Consider the following 16759-nt stretch of genomic DNA (forward strand, 5'->3'; position numbering starts at 1 on the left):
CGTAAGTGGGACCGCTATACTAACCGCAACTATGCAACCCGTTGCACTGAACACGAAAAATGAATAATTGGCTGACATGAAACAGCTACGTAGGATTTATAGTCAAATGTTGGTTACTCGCTTGAATCTTCTTTTTATACTCACCTAAAAACTCTAGTACATCGAATAAAAATGTCGAAAGGGAGGCACGTTGCTCTTAGAACCTAAGAATTGTCAGAGAATGTGTACTTGATACCTATAAAGAAAAACTAATGACATGGCCCAATAACATTGTCCAGAAATTTCCGTCGATAAAGACAAGTATAATTAAATTCCGGTTCAGGAAGATTAAATACTTTAATAGTAACATACTGACAGTGAATATAGAGTTGTTTTAACATTTCGCACAAAGAGTATTTGGCGCCTGCTTTCACTGCTGCTTGGAAAGGTTTGGTTTCTAAAGGCATACGGTTAAAATGTGTTGGTTACCACTTACGGAAGTCAATGTCTAGGTAACGTAATATTTTATTAAACTGATTATCTGTTTCGGTTTTGCAGTCATCATTAGATCTAAAAATGAGAAATTATAAAAATACATAGCAATAAATTTACCTAAGAAAAAAATGGACATTAAATGTGCGAATAAATTGATCAAATTACCTAAAAATTTAGCAGCGGCACGTAGGTCAGTACATGAAACAACAAGAGCAAATTTTTAAGTAACCTATTCATTTTATTCGCACAATTAATATCCATTTTCTTCTATTGATAAGTTTATATTTATATTTTGTGATTTTTAAATCTGGTGGCGGCTGCAAAGCGGAAACGGATAATAAATTTTAATAAAATATTATGTGACCAAGACACTGACTTTCTCAATTTAAACCATAAACTTCCTTTTTGTTGTAGGTTTTATGTCATCACCACACATAGGAATCCAAAGAAATAGAAAACTACGCAGGAAGAGTGCAACTAATACATGTTCAATCAACCAGTCACATTATTTACGAAAATAAAATTTTATATGGAACTGAGCCGCCATTACATGACGATATTTCTGAAAAATTTGAGACCAATCTGAGGCATTTGTGAGGGTCAGCGTATGATCTGCATGTCCATCATGTGAAATGCTACAACAGGTAAGAAACTGGACACGCAATCCGGAGAAGCAAATTTCAAATCCCTCTGGTCACCCACAATTTAATCTTCCGTCGTTTCGGTAAACTGTTTAAGGTAAGCGGGTGGTTCCTTCGAGAAGGGCAAGACCAATTTCCTGTCAGTCTTGTTCAGTTCCAGCATGTGCTCCGTCTTCAATGACCCGTCTTTGAAGGGACATTAAATCCGTTTTTTTTTTAACGAATCCTTAATGGTCACGCGTGGCAGATATATATACAAGGTGGCTAGAAATAGTCCGAATAGCTTGTAAGTGTTTGCTGGGGAAGCTGTGCTGAGAAATTAGTGTCAAGAAAAAATTTCGATATGTTGCGCCGTTACTGAGTTGTTTACCATTGAAATTAGTCAGTTAGGTCGTCGCGCGGCCAAATTCAAGTAGTACGCCGCGCTGGATTAGTCGAGCGGTCTAAGGCGCTGCATTCATGGACTGTGCGGCTGGTCTCGGCGGAGGTTCGAGTCCTCCCTCGGGCATGGGTGTGTGTGTTTGTCCTTAGGATAATTTAGGTTAAGTAGTGTGTAAGCTTAGGGACTGATAACCTAAGCAGTTGAGTCCCATAAGATTTCACACACATTTGAACGTTTGAACAAGTAGTACAGTCGATGACTTTAATTCCTGTCACATAAATAAAATTTAAATCTCATATTTTTCCTTTCAACTTGTCCGGACCAGAAATGAGCGTATTTTCAAATCAAATGTCTGAACACTATGGTCTATCTGAGGTCATTAGTCCTCTAGAACTTAGGACTGCTTAAACCTAACTAACCTAAGGACATCACACACATCCATGGCCGAGGCAGGACCCGAACCTGCGACCGTAGTGGTCTCGCGGTTCCAGACTGAAGCGCCTAGAACCGCTCGGCCACTTCGGTCGGCTGAGTGTATGTGCAATATTGTGAGTAAGTGATGGAAATTGGAAGCACGGAAGACTGTGTAGACACGACCCCACCTCTCTCTCTCTCTCTCTCTCTCTCTCTCTCTCTCTCTCTCTCTCCCTTCCTCTCCCTTCCTTATAGGGTATCGGCATGTACTCAACAAATCGCTCGCCCAGCCGACAGTGTCATCTTGCGAAACCAGAGCACCTACGTCACCTTCAGGTAATTTCCAAGTTGTCCTTAGGAGACTGAGGAACCACCTCATAGTCCTCACGGCAAACTAAGTTGCATGTCGGTACTGGAGATATAATCAAATCCTCTGCGTCACAGTCTGATACGCGGGTTGCTGCTTTACGGTCACAGAGAATAGTACTGTACGTTCATTCTAATGCGACCTCACAGAAAAACAAGCTGACTTATGCAATTGTAACGTATGATATTTGCCAGATACATGCGCGCACCACATTTCGAGAAGACACTGTAATCATGTATTTGCCTGTTTGCAATTAATCATCGGTGTAGTACAGACCATCATTTCACTTTTAGTTGACTGTCGAGTTGTAAAATCACAGATTAGCATCTTCATTGCCGATGTTGGATTTTTTTTCATAGATAATGGCCTACGCGTAAATAGTTTTGAGAGAACGAGGTTTTGGAATCATTTGGTACGGGCGTTAGCCAACAAACTCTTTAGAATCTGAAACTTCCTGGCAGATTAAAACTGTGTGCCGGACCGAGACTCGAACTCGGGACCTTTGCCTTTCGCGGGCAAGTGCTCTACCAATTGAGCTACCCAAGCACGAGTCAGGCCCCCCCCTCACAGCTTTACTTCGTCTCCTACCTTCCAAACTTTACAGAAGCTCTCCAGCGAACCCTGCAGAACTAGCACTCCTGAAAGAAAGGATATTGCGGAGACATGGCTTAGCCACAGCCTGGGGGACGTTCCCAGAATGAGATTTTCACTCTGCAGCGGAGTGTGCGCTGATATGAAACTTCCTGGCAGATTAAATCTGACGAGATACTGGCAGAAGTAAAGCTGTGAGGGCGGGGCGTGAGTCGTGCTTGGGTAGCTCAGTTGGTAGAGCATTTGCCCGTGAAAGGCAAAGGTCCCGAGTTCGAGTCTCGGTCCGGCACACAGTTTTAATCTGCCTGGAAGTTTCATATCAGCGCACATTCCGCTGCAGAGTGAAAATCTCATTCTTTAGAATCTGTTGTGCCACGATAGTTTGGCTTCTTTGTCATAGTCGAAAGAAAGTAGAGCTTATGGGAGACAATTACTGCTTCGCGAAGATATTACTGCTTCGGACTGCGGGAATCGGTGCGCACGCGCGCGTCCGCACGCCCTGGTTAGGGTTTCCACCGCCAAATTTAGCCAGGGCGGCGGCCGCGTGACGTCACACTCCCACGCCGATTCCCACCTCCCCCTCTCTCCTTTCACCCCCCCCCCCTCTCTCCGTGGTCGCCACGCCCCGCCTGGCCGTTTCTATTTTACAACCGACGCTTCTTTGCGATCTGTTACTGGTTTCCCCAGACGTAGGAATCGTGGCTGATCCGTCGAACGAGGCGAGGTTGTCCAGCAGAGAATCTGGGGCAGCCAATAATAAACAGTTTGCCTTTCCTCCTTGATACACAAGAATCATTGGGAAAAACTATCGAAATGTCAACCCCACTGTGAAATAGCCTCAAATTTTTTCAATATTCCAGAATATATCAGAAAGCAGAATCCTCAGTAACGTGATGTCCAAAACATAGGCCTCATTCAGTGCTTGTCTTCGATATTTCAATGATTTTTCTGCGTAAAGGATGCTGGAATGTATAGCGGGTAAAGGAAGGAGGAAATTTATGCGAAGCTCCATTTTTGGTGGGTTGTTCATGACGTGTCGGAAATCCTAAGAATCGATAGCAGCTTTTATGCATTGATCCATAGCTGTTATAAATTTCTTAAACGATGAAATTTTCCTTTGTGAGGCTGCCTTTTTATTGGTAACAAACAAACTGGTTCATGGTTATCGATTAGCTAATTTCACTCCTTTCGGTAGTATCGAAATAGATCACTCACTGTTCTTTCGTAACTTCTATGCGGACCGAGATGCGCTGCAACAATAACGTAATTTTTGGTGTGATGTAGTTTTATCGTGTTCTAAAAATCGGCTTCGGTAATATTAAAGAAGCGAATTTCTTCTACAGCCATCTATCTTTCAAATGATTCTTTGCTATTATCGAACTCTTCGTATATTGTGCTGATTTATTCATCTCTATAGGTCTATCTACTGCATGCAACATAGACTTTTTTCCGCATCTATTCTTCCTAGTACTTCATTATACCGAGGTTTACCCATCACTTAATAGACAGGTACGGATTTATGCGTGATTTTATCATCACATCGGAAAACTTGGAGCGATTTCAACCAAACTTGGTACACATATTACTTACTTTTTGGTAATAGAATGTGTGGAGAGAGAAGGTTGAAGAGGGAGAGAGATACGGATACAGCTTACACCCCTACGTGTGGGATGAAACACCGAAATGGCAGTTGGGAGGACGACAGCTCAATTCCCTGACCGGTCACCCACACTTAGTTTTTCGGTGGTTTCCCCATATGATTTAAGGTGAATGCTGTGACGGTTCTTGAAAAGAACAGCTTTTGCTTGAGCTCCGTCCTTAACGATCTCGTCGTCAACTGGAGTTTACACTCTAATCTTGTTTTCTTCCATAAGATTGTGGTGATGGGGTGGGGGTGGGGGAGCTAAGAGGGGCGGGAACATATGGAGCACTTCCAACCAAACATGACGCACTAATGACTTACTGCGTACCGGTGTAGAGATATGTGGTGATAGCTAAGGAGTAGTATGCAAAAATTATAGTAGTGTTGAGTCGAAGGTATTCGTGGTCGCCAAGGTGATTCTTGAAGAACTTGATAAACTTTATATCTGAGTTTAGTCGCATAGAAGGAGAAGAATTCTGTGGAAATTTCTAGATTTTTTAAAGAACCTTTTGGAAAAAAGAACCCCATAAGAAATCCTTATCTCGCGCCTTAACGGTGGAGAACATAGAATTAAGTAACCAGGTGATCAGCTAGTTTTTCTGTACTATTCGTTCCCATGTACCATCATCCTGTTCGGTACTGGCCATGAACGTCTTCCTCTGTGAAATCATAAAACTGCATTTTGAGGAGCAGATGCCGTGTGTACAGGACACAATTCAATCACTTCCGTGCGATGTTCCTCATTAGTGATGACGCCAGTAACTGCAGTTGTTAACATTGATTCCAACAGGATCCGTAGAAAACATTCATCTAACTTCATGTCATTTGGTATCCCTTGATGACAGTTGGACTCTGTCCAGCAAAGAACTTCGTACCCTCTGTACAGTAATGTTATAGGAAGAGGGCGTCCGTTCAACACCTAAATTCTCGTAGCACCAATAAAGCATCGCCTCTTGGAGCATACTCCTCCTGCAGTCGATCGGTAAAGCCTTCTCCGGTATCAACGTCATACACGTTTCTCACTAAATGATAAGAGTAATCAGGTACCAATGTAGAAATTTCATACATTCCTCTCTGTGAGTTTCTTGTACAGGCGTTGATTTATTCTCAGTGCTTTAGTAAAATGCTCAATAATATTTTCGTGATATGAACATCTTTTTACACAGTTAAACATTAGAATGAAACACAAAATTACAACACTTACGACCAATACTCTGCAACATCGAGCCAATTCTATGTTCCTTACAACAGTTCGCCTTCAGTTCAAGAAGAAGGCCAAGATGAACTCTGGAGCAAACGATTCATAGTTTGTTCGTCACACTCGCACTTGACGTTGCGACCGCTAGGTTGGCCCTCAATCTTTCTTCTCCTCTCCTGTGTTCGAAGATTTTCCTATGATCTAGTTTTGATTGGAGTCACGTGATATGCGTTCCATAGCTGTCGTCTGTCTTGGTACGCTGGAAACATTCGCTTTGCACGACTGTTTCTTACCTTTTCATGTGAGGCATTTAATTCCTGTCACATTCGCAGGAAGCTTTTCTTGAAATTTTTATTGGCTTTCGATAGTGGGCCAATACAGCTATCTCAACACTGAATATACGATCCTATAATTTGTTTTGAAAATGCAGAGTATACATTAGTTGAAGTTGAACTCTGGTACGAAGTTACATAGGCTTAACAAAGAGCAAATTCCGACATAAAATAATTTTTACATCCACAATATACTAAAATGTAAATGTCGTGTGACTAGAGCCTCCCGTCAGGTAGAGCGTTCGCCGAGTGGAAGTCTTTCGATTTGACGCCACTTCCGCGACTTGTGCGTCGATGGGGATGAGATGATGATGATGATTAGGACAACACAACACCCAGTCCCTGAGCGGAGAAAATCTCCGACCCAGCCGGGAATCGAACCCGGGTTCTTAGCATTGAAATTCTGTAGCGCTGACCACTCAGCTACCGGGGGCGGACCACAGTATACTGAAACGAGTAAACAGGACGAAAATGTAATACAAGATACACGGAGGTAGTGTATTATAAAAACCCTACTAGTTACACAGTAAAAAGATAAAACGCAGTTGGCAGACATTTGGGATATTCCCCCCGCCGGGAATCGAACCCGGGTTCTTAGCATTGAAATTCTGTAGCGCTGACCACTCAGCTACCGGGGGCGGACCACAGTATACTGAAACGAGTAAACAGGACGAAAATGTAATACAAGATACACGGAGGTAGTGTATTATAAAAACCCTACTAGTTACACAGTAAAAAGATAAAACGCAGTTGGCAGACATTTGGGATATTCCCCCCGCCGGGAATCGAACTCGGGTTCTTAGCATTGAAATTCTGTAGCGTGGACCACTCAGCTACCGGGGGCGGACCACAGTATACTGAAACGAGTAAACACGACCAAAATGTAATACAAGATACACGGAGGTAGTGTATTATAAAAACCCTACTAGTGACACAGTAAAAAGATAAAACGCAGTTGGCAGACATTTGGGATATTCCCCCCGCCGGGAATCGAACCCGGGTTCTTAGCATTGAAATTCTGTAGCGTGGACCACTCAGCTACCGGGGGCGGACCACAGTATACTGAAACGAGTAAACACGACGAAAATGTAATACAAGATACACGGAGGTAGTGTATTATAAAAACCCTACTAGTTACACAGTAAAAAGATAAAACGCAGTTGGCAGACATTTGGGATATTCCCAGTTCTTTTCTTGAAGCTCGTCTTCTGAACTGGAGTTACGGACCAGTGTAGTATGAGTCTTTTCGCATTGTAATCTCGTTGCCTCCTATTCAGAGCTGTTTTCTATGCGAATACTAGTAAGGGCTATCCCTGCAAGCTAATGCAGCTGTCAATTGATGTAGCTATCATGCAAACTTTCTGGCAAATTAGAACTGTGTGCCGGTCCGGGACTCGAACCCGGAATCCTTGCCTTTGGCAGGCTTTGTTCCTACGGACTGAGCTATCTTGGGACGACTCCCGACGCGTACTGACAACCCAATCTCTACCTATACCTATCTCCTACTTTCCACGCTTCGTAGTATATCTTTTCTTGCGGGGTGGCTAGTCCGACAAGACATTCACGAGAACTTCTGTGAAGTTTAGTAGGTAGGAGATAGGTACTGAGGGAAGTCGAGCTGTGACTCGCGCCAGGATAGCTCAGCTGATGAAAGCATTGTCCATGAAAGTAGAGACTCCGGGTTCGAGACCCAGTGTGGCACACAGTTTTAACCAGCCAGGATGTTTCAAAACAGCGTACACGTCGCTGCAAAGTGAACGTCCATACTGTAAGGTTTTAATGCATCCTGGTAATAACCTACAAGTCTCATGGAGGGCTGTGTCCAGTTGTGTCCCATGGGATGATGGGTACTAACTTTAGCGTGCGTAATCTGCGACAGATTATTGGAGCGCCGTTGCTGATGTACGTATACTGTACTTGACACCCCATTACTATCCAGTTAGTTTGTACAGCCAGATGCTCCGAACTGTAAATTGAAATTCTTAATTGTACAGTTATTTATACTTACAGGGTGTTTCAAAAATGACCGGTATATTTGAAACAGCAATAAAAACTAAACGAGCAGCGATAGAAATACACCGTTTGTTGCAATATGCTTGGGACAACAGTACATTTTCAGGCGGACAAACTTTCGAAATTACAGTTGTTACAATTTTCAACAACAGATGGCGCTGCAAGTGATGTGAACGATATAGAAGACAACGCAGTCTGTGGGTGCGCCATTCCGTACGTCGTCTTTCTGCTGTAAGTGTGTGCTGTTCACAACGTGCAAGTGTGCTGTAGACAACATGGTTTATTCCTTAGAACAGAGGATTTTTCTGGTGTTGGAATTCCACCGCCTAGAACACAGTGTTGTTGCAATAAGACGAAGTTTTCAACGGAGGTTTAATGTAACCAAAGGACCGAAAAGCGATACAATAAAGGATCTGTTTGAAAAATTTCAACGGACTGGGAACGTGACGGATGAACGTGCTGGAAAGGTAGGGCGACCGCGTACGGCAACCACAGAGGGCAACGCGCAGCTAGTGCAGCAGGTGATCCAAGAGCGGCCTCGGGTTTCCGTTCGCCGTGTTGCAGCTGCGGTCCAAATGACGCCAACGTCCACGTATCGTCTCATGCGCCAGAGTTTACACCTCTATCCATACAAAATTCAAACGCGGCAACCCCTCAGCGCTGCTACCATTACTGCACGAAAGACATTCGCTAACGATATAGTGCACAGGATTGATGACGGCGATATGCATGTGGGCAGCATTTGGTTTACTGACGAAGCTTATTTTTACCTGGACGGCTTCGTCAATAAACAGAACTGGCGCATATGGGGAACCGAAAAGCCCCATGTTGCAGTCCCATCGTCCGTGCGTCCTCAAAAAGTACTGGTCTGGGCCGCCATTTCTTCCAAAGGAATCATTGGCCCATTTTTCAGATCCGAAACGATTACTGCATCACGCTATCTGGACATTCTTCGTGAATTTGTGGCGGTACAAACTGCCTTAGACGACACTGCGAACACCTCGTGGTTTATGCAAGATGGTGCCCGGCCACATCGCACGGCCGACGTCTTTAATTTCCTGAATGAATATTTCGATGATCGTGTGATTACTTTGGGCTATCCGAAACATACAGGAGCCGGCGTGGATTGGCCTTCCTATTCGCCAGGCATGAACCCCTGTGACTTCTTTCTGTGGGGACACTTGAAAGACCAGGTGTACCGCCAGAATCCAGAAACAATTGAACAGCTGAAGCAGTACATCTCATCTGCATGTGAAGCCATTTCGCCAGACACGTTGTCAAAGGTTTCGAGTAATTTCATTCAGAGACTACGCCATATTATTGCTACGCATGGTGAATATGTGGAAAATATCGTACTGTAGAGTTTCCCAGACCGCAGCGCCATCTGTTGTTGAAAATTGTAACTACTGTAATTTCGAAAGTTTGTCTGCCTGAAAATGTACTGTTTTCCCAAGCATATTGCAACAAACGGTGTATTTCTATCGCTGCTCGTTTAGTTTTTATTGCCGTTTCAAATATACCGGTCATTTTTAAAACACCCTGTACTAGTGTAACATATTACGAGTCATGTAAACTTGTATTCCAGTGACGAAAGCGTATGGTTTCCAGACGATGAAGGTGGGCGCGCTTTTGAGATTCAGCGGTGTTGGTTAGTGACGGATACGACGGACATGACGTAGTTCGACGGGAAACCAAACAAGTGTTGTGGGCGGCAGCTGCTAACACAGGAGGTCTTTTCTTAGCCCGCTGCTGATACATCCTGCATCCGTGAATAGCCGTTCCGTGCCAGCTCTCCGTCGGAAACGGTGGCTCAGGTCCCTGTCTGTCGGCTACTTGCTGTCGAGAGCTGTTTAAGAAGGGAAAGGTGCAGCATGGCCGACTCTCAGTACTGCACTCTAGAAAGACACCACCTCGTCGTGCTAGGCTACTCAATTCGTATTTTCGTTTCATCTTCCACAAGAGAGTACTAAAAAGTAATGTCTCCGTATTCTTTAAGTAAAAACTCTTAAGGATTTTTAAACGAAACAGGCGTTATGGTGGTGGTGGTGGTGGTGGTTAGTGTTTAACGTCCCGTCGACAACGAGGTCATTAGAGACGGAGCGCAAGCTCGGGTTAGGGAAGGATTGGGAAGGAAATCGGCCGTGCCCTTTCAAAGGAACCATCCCGGCATGAACGTTCTGCATCTTTACTGTTAATGTCTACATGCCTGTCACCCTCTGTCACTAGAGGGCTCGGAATTGTGGCGTGTAGCATGGCGGTAGTAACGTTACTACGCTACTGGCCATTAAAATTGCTACACCAAGAAGAAATGCAGATGATAAAAGAGTATTCATTGGACAAATATATTATACTAGAACTGACATGTGATTACATTTTGTCCGCAGCTCGTGGTCGTGCGTTAGCGCTCTCGCTTCCCGTGCCCGGGTTCCCGGGTTCGATTCCCAGTGGGTTTAGGGATTTTCTCTGCCTCGTGATGACTGGGTGTTGTGTGATGTCCTTAGGTTAGTTAGGTTTAAGTTCTAGGGGACTGATGACCATAGATGTTAAGTCCCATAGTGCTCAGAGCCATTTGAACCATGTGATTACATTTTCACGCAGTTTGGCTGCGTAGATCCTGAGAAATCAGTACCCAGAACAACCACCTCTGGCCGTAATAACGGCCTTGATACGCCTGGGCATTGAGTCAAACAGAGTTTGGATGGCGTGTACAGGTACGGCTGCCCATGCAGCTTCAACACGATACCACAGTTCATCAACAGTGGTGACTGGCGTATTGTGACGAGCCAGTTCCTCGGCCACCATTGACCAGACGTTTTCAATTGGTGAGAGATATGGAGAATGTGCTGGCCAGGGCAGCAGTGGAACATTTTCTGTATCCGGAAAGGCCCGTACAGGACCTTTACATGCAACATGCGGTCGTGCATTATCCTGCTGAAATGTAGGGTTTCGCAGGGATCGAATGAAGGGTAGAGCCACGGGTCGTAACACATCTGAAATGTAACGTCCACTGTTCAAAGTGCCGTCAATGCGAACAAGAGGCGACTGAGACGTGCAACCAATGGCATCCCATGACATCACGCCGGGTGATACGCCAGTATGGCGATGACGAATACACGCTTCCAATGTGCGTTCACCGCGTTGTCGCGAAACACGGATGCGACCATCATGATGCTGTAAAAAGAATCTGGATTCATCCAAAAAAATGACGTTTAGCCATTCGTGCACCCAGGTTCGTCGTTGAGTACACTATCGCAGGTCTGTGATGTAGCGTCAAGGGTAACCACAGCAATGGTCTCCGAGCTGATAGTCCATGCTGCTGCAAAAGTCGTCGAACTGTTCGTGCAGAGGGTTGTTGTCTTGCAAACGTCCCCATCTGTTGACTCAGGGATCGAGACGTGGCTGCACGATCCGTTACAGCCATGCGGATAAGATGCCTATCATCTCGACTGCTAGTGATACGAGGCCTTTGGGATCCATCACGGCGTTCCGTATTACCCTCCTGAACCCACCGATTCCATATTCTGCTAATAGTCATTGGATCTCGACCAACACGAGCAGCAATGTCACGATACGATAAACCGCAATCGCGATAACTACAATCCGACCTTTATCAAAGTCGGAAAAGTGACGGTACGCATTTCTCCTTCTTACACGAGGCATCACAGCAACGTTTCACCAGGCAACGCCGGTCAACTGCTTTTTGTGTCTGAGAAATCGGTTGGAAACTTTCCTCATGTCAGCACGTTGTAGGTGTCGCCACCGGCGCCAACCTTGTGTGAATTCTCTGAAAAGCTAATCATTTGCATATCACAGTATATTCTTCCTGTCGGTTAAATTTCGCGTCTGTAGCACGTTATCTTCGTGATGTAGCAATTTTATTGGCCTGTAGTGTATATAGGTGCGTAAGAAACGGCGTACTGTAATAGAGTTTCGAATTCGAAGAATTCGTCCACACATGGACCACCCTCTCCTTCTCTATGACAATGCCACAACACACACGAGCGCTGCCTACAGCGGTCCGACGCCTCGGGTTCGCTATTATCGATCATCATCCATACTGTCCTGATCTGGCCCACCCGATTTTCATCTGTTTCGAAAAAGAACACCTTCTAGAGCTTCACTTTGACAGTGATGAAGCGATGCAAACACAGGTGAGGTTGCGTTCCTTCAATAAAGTTACATTCCACAGTGACGGTATCAAAAAACTGGCCTCTCGTTGGCATAAAGGCGTTCGTCGCCACCGTGACGCTGTTGAGAAATAAATATATAGACTTGAATAATAAATATGTAGAATATTATTAACATTTGTTTTATTTAAAAAGCTTTAAAAATTTTCACAAAAATATCGGAGGCATTACTTTCCATCACGCCCTCGTACACAAATGTTGAGTAATGGCGCACAGGTCCAGAATTTTTACGAACGTACCTCTATGTTGTGCTTTTATACCTAGATCGCTTCTTATGATGCATCATCCACTTTCAGCTTGCACCTTTCCACTACAGGACTAGTTAGGAAGCGAACGTCGCCGTGGTATGCAAATATCTCGTGTTTCTAACGTGAGTAATGTTCTTACTTGGAGGCTGCGCTCATGACAGGCTATCGATAACAAGGTTTAGAAATTCTTTTACTGTGTTTTTCAGCCTCGGGTGGCACAGACGATATCATAAACGGTTTTGACTTATTAACAAGTCGTCATCAGATGATTTGAGTATGTTACATGGTAACTCGTCAAGGTACAGCTGATAAAGCTCCTCTCCTGGCCTGTGCAGTTATACTTTGACGAATTATTATGTAAATTATAAGGTATTACGTCATCTGAAGACGAATTGAAAATGGTTATACCATATGTGAGATGCGAGGCTGAAAAGTATAATGAAAGAATTTCCTTTACAAGGCCTTCCTTGATGTTCCCGCAAGATAGAATCCCAAGTCTGTGAAAATAAGTTTAGGATTCGAGCCTCGGCGGGTTCTAGCATATGTTCTCCTACTTACAGCTTCGCCTCTGAAAATGCGTTCCGCGTGTGAAAAACTCCTGGTTGCTCTTTGATTCCGAAACCATATTAAACTATTGACGGTCTTGTAAGTGGCTGCGTAAGTTATTTCACAGATAAAGGAAACAAAGGGTGGTATCACCACTAATGGGACATTGCATGGGTCAACAATGCGGTGTCCAAATCAACCTTCGAATTGATCACATCATTTTTCAAACAAAAACAAGGGTTTCTTTTCGATGGCCATTCGGCTTCTTTTTCACGTTCCGATTGATATTTGCGTATGGAATCGACAAGCGAGATGTTTCTCTCAGTTATTATAAAATTATGAGCAAATATCATGTCCCTTGTGATGGAATTAATGGTGCTCTCTGTAGAAAACGTTCTAATTACAGTATCATGCGTATGTTTTGGACTTATGTGTGGTATTGGAATAGTAACATGCAGCTTGGAATATGGTGTTATCCGACAACTGTTCAGGTTTTATCTGTGAGCATTTGACGTGTTGTTGTGAAACCCAGCGCACCGTTCATCGCTGAAGAAGTGTCCGCATGGGCACAGATTTCAGCCGAACGAAGACCACCAGCTCACAGATGGCGAACTACTCCGCCAACTGCCTACGGCCTTCTCTGCTCGAGGCGAGGATTTATCACAGTGGAATAACTGCGCTAACGTCCGCAGGTAAGTCAGTAAGTTTTTAGTAAAACTCTGGCTCGTTTCCATTTCAACCTTCCTCTCTTCTGTGATATAAGCCTGCTTGCGAAGTTGACTGGTAACATCTAGGACTTCTGTCGTTGTAGAACTGAGTAATTCGAAACACTGATATGTTACGAAAGACGAAATAATGAATCTGTTTAAACAGCAGTGCTTGTTATGCGTTCTGTTTCATTCTCGCTGATTTTACGGCTCTGTCGATAAATATCCGTGTCATTCTTTGCTGCTTCTAGCACTTAGACAATTTTCCGTCTCCTCTGGCGAACAACTGCACCTATGTTATGAATTTAGCATAAGTTCAAACTATCGGTATCAAGTGGCAGTGCCGAATTGAAACGTATGTTGAAAAGCTATTAAACAAACATTTGATCCATTCTGCGCTCCGTATAGGAAGAGAGGAGATGAATAATTAAAAGAGTAAAGGCGATATTAAGGTACAGTTATAGCTTTGGAAGACTTGTGTTATAATTTTTTATAGCTGGATAATACATGCAATCAAATATCCGAAAATATGGTTCATTGCACCGAAGGAATTAGCAGAGTTTAAAGTCTCATTGACGTTATGATCATTAGAGATGGAACATTGTCTCGGGTTCGGAAGAAGGGACTAAGGAAACAGCCGAGACCTTTTTGAGGAACCTCTGAGTATTCTCTTCATGTGATATTGAGAAACCACCACATCACCATGGTAGGACGCGGATCCCAATACTATTACGTGCCTTAATCAGTGCGCGTGCATTATTATCAGCCGGTATTTGATACTGATTTTCTAATTTCTTGCATATCGATGATAAAACACCTTTCTGTCTCTGGTTAACGACCGTCCAAAGCAGTCCTACTATCTCCATGTATTCCTGCCTTTGCCCTGCTACTGTAGTACATGTTTCCAACATCCTGTAGATTCCAGATATCTTTCACCTGAATTTCTAATTTCTCGTGATTCCTCAGCTTTTTACTTTCTGTTTACTTTATACGGTGTATTATAGGAACTGCAATACCAATAATTTTACCAGTCCTATAGATTCTCTAGATGATAATTATGCCCAATCTGCTGCGCTCACTTGTCTACTCGTGAACATTAGCCGACCTCAATAAACAGGTGTTGAGGCTCTTCCACATCAATTAAATCATACGAAGCCACTTGCCTTTGTATTGGACTACAGGATATTTAGATGTCATTTGTTGTTTATATGCGCTCACGAAAGGGGCCTGAATGTTGCCTTCACTGTTTTTATGACTGTCGATGGAACATAACGACGACCTGGCGTATGCACATTACTTGCACAACCTCAAATGAACAGCTGTTTGTACTAAAAATGAAGCTACAAGGCTTCGAAACCGGTCTGAAAAATAAATATCAGTATAACGTTACTGCTTGCGAATCTAGACGATTTAATGTGGGTCTGGATCCACTAGATTTACCTGAATAAAAAGTTAAAATATCTCATATCACGAAAGAAAAAAGTTACAAGTAAAATAATTAATGATATATTATTTTAATCATCGCAAAAGGCTATTCGCTTCGTGTCTCGCTTCTCCTTTCAGTGATATAGACCTTAACCTCACTCACACGCTAAAGTACCATAAGTAAAAAAGCCTGTCAATTCGAGAATAACACTGAGAGGAAATTTTACTTCCAAAGGCCAAAAAGTTGGCCAAAAAGTGGTTCTTTAATTCTATAAATTTTACGGTATCGTGATTCAGTATCAATAAAACGAATTATTTATTAGCTTATGTCACGACAAATTAAATCTCTACCCGAATCGCAAAATGATTGTGAGCCACTGTCTCTGAAAGGAAAAGTTCTAGCTTTGGGTGCTGGTCTGGTTATCAGGTTTAATCTATCGGGACATTCCATGTAGGTGCGCTATCTCTTTCGAGCAGGCGCCAGAGTTTAGCGTAATGTGAAGACATGTGTAATGCACCTTGCAGAACTCATTGTCAGCCCCACATTCCTAAAATTTTAAGTTGCGTAAATTAAAAAAAAGAAGATATCAGTGAGAAGGGGTTCGCAAGTACGTTTGTGGCCAAAAGTCTCGGAAAACCCGTTGCTGTTCGTCCCAAAGAACATCTCCGTAGACCTTCTTTTGCTATTTTATAGTCATTCCACTAAGTAGCTACGAATCGAAGCCGAAATGTGCTTCCATTCTTTCTGAAGCAAAATGAATAGCCATTAATGGATGTCTGTGTGAATAGATTTGCCTTACTACGTAGTTCTAATTGGTTCCAGAGATGTTTCATGGAGTTTACACCGTGCATTCTGTCAGGAACCCCAGTGTAATGGTCCTTTTTTTATCAACATCATTCTGACACATCAAAAGTTTCCCAAGTATTGTCGCAATGTTAAAACATATTGTTATTTCTATAAACATGTAGGTATATTCTATTATCAATCAAAACAAATAATCCAAATTGAAACTAATAAAAATAGTCGGAGGCCATCACACTATCTTAACCGACTTCAGTACCGTCATAACACACTCAATTAAGTAACATTCGCCGGCCGGAGTGGCCGTGCGGTTCTAGGCGCTACAGTCTGGAGCCGAGCGACCGCTCCGGTCGCAGGTTCGAATCCTGCCTCGGGCATGGATGTGTGTGCTGTCCTTAGGTTAGTTAGGTTTAATTAGTTCTAAGTTCTAGGCGACTGATGACCTCAGAAGTTAAGTCGCATAGTGCTCAGAACCATTTGAGCCATTTGAAGTAACATTCAACATATTTTTGTAAAAAGTTTTTCCTTGTTTTGATACGATAACCCCATCTTACATGTCACTAACGGTGTCTCTGATACACACTCTACTACACTGTGTGACCAAAAGTCATGGGAAGACACTGGATGTAATGTCAGTCATTGGCTGTCATGAAACTTCACAAAATACGACAAACTCACTTCAGAGAGAGACCGCACTTTTGTTTACATAACATCGGATATTACTAAAAATATTTCCATTAATTTATTAAGAAAGCCCCACAACGTTTTAAGAACCGTGAAGGTGAAAAAA

At 43.3% G+C, this 16759-nt stretch overlaps 1 protein-coding gene and 1 non-coding gene across 7 annotated transcripts in view; both read left to right on the plus strand.

Annotated features, from left to right (window-relative positions):
- The window catches only part of LOC126169406 (uncharacterized), a 121008-nt gene that overhangs the window by 20083 nt on the left and 84166 nt on the right, over nucleotides 1-16759 (plus strand). The gene's annotated exons all lie outside the window — the stretch shown is intronic.
- Nucleotides 3085-3159, plus strand: Trnas-uga (transfer RNA serine (anticodon UGA)). The gene has a single exon. It is a non-coding gene; the product is annotated as a tRNA-Ser (tRNA).

The sequence above is a fragment of the Schistocerca cancellata genome, chromosome 1, assembly GCF_023864275.1.
Source record: "Schistocerca cancellata isolate TAMUIC-IGC-003103 chromosome 1, iqSchCanc2.1, whole genome shotgun sequence".
NCBI lineage: Eukaryota > Metazoa > Arthropoda > Insecta > Orthoptera > Acrididae > Schistocerca > Schistocerca cancellata.